This window comes from Gossypium arboreum, chromosome 8 (assembly GCF_025698485.1).
Source record: "Gossypium arboreum isolate Shixiya-1 chromosome 8, ASM2569848v2, whole genome shotgun sequence".
Classification (NCBI taxonomy): Eukaryota; Viridiplantae; Streptophyta; class Magnoliopsida; order Malvales; family Malvaceae; genus Gossypium; species Gossypium arboreum.
The window spans coordinates 76,239,696-76,244,367 of record NC_069077.1 but is presented as its reverse complement, the minus strand read 5'-3'; the positions used below and the strand labels follow the sequence as shown (position 1 = coordinate 76,244,367).

The 4,672-nt window shown below is 39.1% G+C and overlaps 1 non-coding gene across 1 annotated transcript; it reads right to left on the bottom strand.

Moving 5' to 3' along the window:
* Positions 1-1,033: 1,033 nt before the first annotated feature.
* Positions 1,034-1,139, bottom strand: LOC128279554 (small nucleolar RNA R71). The gene has a single exon (XR_008269756.1). It is a non-coding gene; the product is annotated as a small nucleolar RNA R71 (small nucleolar RNA).
* Positions 1,140-4,672: the final 3,533 nt, after the last annotated feature.

The following is a 4,672-nucleotide window of genomic DNA, read 5'->3' as shown; positions in this document are numbered from 1 at the left end:
ATTTTTTCTTAGGTATTGTCTTAATTCAATCGTTTTCCAAAATTAATCCCCCAATTCTACTTTCTGTGAATTCTTAATTTAGATAATTAGTTATTTAAAACAAAACCTCCTTATTCTTAGGCTAGATAATAAAAAGATAGTCATTACTAGTACTTTTAGTTCATTTGGGTTCGACAATCCGGTCTTGCTAAAACTATACTACTGTTCGATAGGTACACTTGCCTATATCGTGATAATAGTTAGTTTCAAGAACGATTCCTTATAAATATTTAAAACCTATCACACAAAATCGCGATCAAGTTTTTGGCGTCATTGCTGGGGAACTAAGGTATTAGGAATGCTCAATTTTTATTACTTTGGCCATTTATTTTTCTTGCAATTTAATTTAATTTAACTTTTTTATTATTTATTAATTTACTTTTTCTTTCTCTTGGCAGGTTTTTATAGTTTATGACTAGAAGAAACCTGTCAGGATCACTACTTTTTGACGAAGAAATCGATCGCACAGTTCGCAGAAACCAGAGAGAAATAAGACGAAGCTGAAGATACACAGAGAACGATCAAGAGGAAGATACTCAAACCCCAACCGAAGAGATGGATAAAAACCAAGACAATCAGCTACCTCCTGCGATACACGTTGAACTAGCAAATCAAAATCCTGCTCCTCGTACTATGTATGATTATGCTAAACCTACTTTAACAAGAACTGAGTCAAGTATAGTTAGGCCTGCTATTGTTGCGAATAATTTTGAACTAAAACCCAACACAATTCAAATGATACAACAATTTGTTCAGTTTGATGGATTGCAGGATGAAGATCCTAATGCTCACTTGGCAAACTTTTTGGAACTTTGCGATACATTTAAAATCAATGGCTTTTCTGATGATGCCATACGTCTTTGGTTGTTTCCCTTTTCATTGAGGAACAAAGCTAAACAGTGGTTGAACTCGTTACCACAAGGGTCAATCACTACTTGGGAGCAAATGACCGAAAAATTTCTATTAAAATATTTTCTGCCGACTAAAATGGCCAAATTACATAATGATATCTCTTCATTTGTGCAGATGGACTTAGAAACTCTTTACGATGCATGGGAAAGATACAAAGAGTTACTGAGAAGGTGCCCTCACCATGGGTTACCGCTTTACCTACAGGTTTAGACATTCCATAATGGCCTGAATCCTTCAACTTGACAAATGGTTGACGCAGCTGTTGGGGGAACCATCAATAATAAAACACCTGAAAATGCTTACGAATTTATTGAAGAGATGTCACTGAATAACTATCAGTGGCAAGTCATGAGGACTAAGCCAACTAAAACAGCAGGCATTTATAACGTCGATTCGGTTACTATGCTCTCAAACTAGGTAGAACTTTTAAATAAAAAGATTGATGGTTTACTTGGTTCTACTCAGGTACATCCAATAATGAGGTGTGAGACGAATAGAGGAGGAGCATGCACAGAGTATCAACCACTCAACCCTAGCATCAAGGAGGAACAAGTCTAATATATGGGTAACAATAACTCTAGATCCCAAAATAACCCATATAGTAACACTTATAATGCAGGTTGGAAGAACTATCCCAATTTCTCGTGGGGTGGTCAGGGCAATCAAAGACCACAACATCCTCCAGGCTTCCAACAACCACCTTACCAATAAGAGAAGAAGCCGAACCTTGAAGAAATGCTGTCTAAATTTATCTCGGTGTCAGAAACTCGTTTCCAGAACACTGAGACAACACTTAATCAACAAGCATCGATCCAAGGGCTCGAAACTCAGATAGGCCAGTTGTCCAAACTAATCTCCGAACGACCATAAGGTAGCTTGCTAAGTAATACTGAACCCAACCCAAGGGAACAGCTCAACGCAATTAATATTCAAGATAAAGAGGGAGTCGTCGAGCCGAAGCAAGAATCGAGGTAAGAAACTATGGTAAGCAGAGGACAAGGTGAGGTAGGTCATAACAAAAAAAAAATCAGTGAATGTCGAATATAAACCTCGTGTGCCATACCCCAACACGACAAGGAAAGACTGCTCAGATGAACAATTTGGTAAATTCCTTAAACTCTTAAAAAATTACATATTAACTTACCGTTTATTTAAGCTCTATCACAGATGCCAAACGCAATGAAATTTTTAAAGGAGCTTTTAGCAAATAAACGGAAGTTGGACAAGGCGCCGCATGTGGAGCTAAACACAGTTTGCTCAGCTATTCTCTAAAATAAACTACCCAACAAACTAAAAGATCCAGGGAGTTTTACGATTCCTTGCTTAATTGGTAGTTTAGATGTTAATAATGCATTAGCTGATTTAAGGGCTAGTATTAAAGTCATGCCCTACAAAATGTTCAAACAATTAGGTCTTAGGAAAACCAAACAGACTAGGATGATCATTCAATTAGCAGATAAAACTATAAGATTCCCTAGGGGTATTATTGAAGATGTGCTAGTTAAAATCGATAAATTTATATTTCCCATTGACTTCATTGTTCTAGACATAGATAAGGATAGCAAGACTCCTTTGATTTTAGGAAGGCCCTTTTTAGCAACTACTAAAATGATTATTGATGTTGGCACAGGTGAACTCATACTCCGCGTGGGAGACAAAACAATCACCCTTCAAGCTCGCAATTTTGGCAACACATCGGGAATTAAAGGTGATCTTCTAAACCATTCTACTAAAATAGACAATATGGTACAACCTACTTTGCAGGAAATGAGTCTGAAGGAAGCACATGAGTCATTCTCAAGTAGTAGCAGAGGACCTATTCATGAAGATCGAAGGCTACAAATCGAGGAGCTAGATGATTGGCGGACAAATAGATAGAGAACACATGATAAACCAAAACTACGCTAGAACGAGCTTAGTACCTTCCCAAATCAACTTAAGATTGGAGATAAAGTATTATTAGATGCCGCAGATCCTCACATTGTCACTACCAAATCGAATGAAGAAATACCTCTTATGGTACTTAGCATTTTCCCATTCGATACAGTCGAGGTTAGTCATCACAAGTTCGACACTTTTAAGGTAAACAACACCTGTCTGAAACCTTATTTTGATGAGAATGATAGCAGGAATGAGGAGTATAAACTCCTCGAATCACTACGACTATTCAATGGAGAGGTAAGTCGAGCTTAGACTATAAATAAGCGCTTCTCGAGAGGTAACTCGAGCACCTACAATATTAATTTCTTTAAATTTTAGTATTTAACACCTAACTTACTAACAGAGATCTTGAATACAGGTTTCTCCACACAGACACGGCCAAGCACACGGGCGTGCTTAGGGACGTGTGAAAACAGGGCAAAGATTTCCCCAATACGGGCTATGATAAATCGCCACGGCCGTGCGACATGGCCATGGGCGAACCTGTCAAATCAACACCGGCGTTCGACACTCCCGTGCCAAGCAACCATGGTCAAACCTGTTAAACTAACATGGGCATAGGCCTTCATACACTGGCGTGGGAGAAGCGAATGAAGCCAAGCACGGTCGTGCGACATGGCCGTGCGCACCCACAAGCCCATAGAACATGGGCGTGTACTAAAAGTCAGACGCGCCCAAATTCAAAATTTATGAATCACACGGACTGAAATTGGGGAACACAGGCGTGTTCTCTAGCCGTATGCCCCAAAATCTATAAATAGGAGCACTATTCATTGTATTCTTCACCCAAAAACCCTAACCCTAGCCGTTGCAAGTCCACACGCCCTCCCCGCCATGCCCGTGCGCCGCCTCCAACTTTATTTTTGACACTCCTTCTCCTCTTTCTAGCGTTTGTTTCTTCTTTTCCCTTTAATTGCACACATTTTTCATGTTAAGTTATCATAGTACTATGCATTTTTTATGTTCTTTTCATCTCTTTATCACTTGCATTTCATATCTAGAGTAGTTATTATCTTTTCATGTTCAAATTCTTACGCATTACATGATTTCTCTACTCCATTTGATTAGTCATGGTTAGGATAGTTGAAATATTCATGCTTCTTGTGTTGACATTTTTGTTCATTCATATAGTATGTTGCATTCCATTATTTGCCATTTTTACTTATATCACCATGTTAATGCCACAAAAATAGGCCATTGAACTTATTGTTTTTGTTAAACTTAGTAGTTGTGCCTGAACATATTTATGCATTTTCCTCCTCGAATTTAGTCACATTTTTCCTTGTCTACTTATCAAGACAAATTGATGTTTCCACTTGTAGGTATACAATGTCGTCTTCACGTGGTAAAAAGGCCGTTGTCCCTACTTCAAAGAAAAGAAAGGGACCGTCATCTTCCTCAAGTCCTACCGCGGAAGTTCGTCACCCTTTCCTGAGGTTCCTCATCGGGCCCCAAGAAGAACTTTTCCAAATACTCTGGGCCTAACCTTTAATTGCAGGCCACTACATCGACTGGGCTACAATAGAACAAGTTTAGTTGGCTGATGAGATTCGAGCCCTTCTAACCACTGATCCTTGGGAGCTTTTCTTTAGGATCATCGAGCCGATGTATCTCGAGCTCACGATGGAATTATGCTCCACATTTCATCTTCAGACCGCGATGATGAACTACGATGATCCCTACATGGTCCAATTTTGCCTAGGTAGAGTAGTCCGCCAGCTAAGTGTCCCAGAATTCGGTACTAAACTGGGTTTATATACGGAGGAATTCAAGGAGGAGA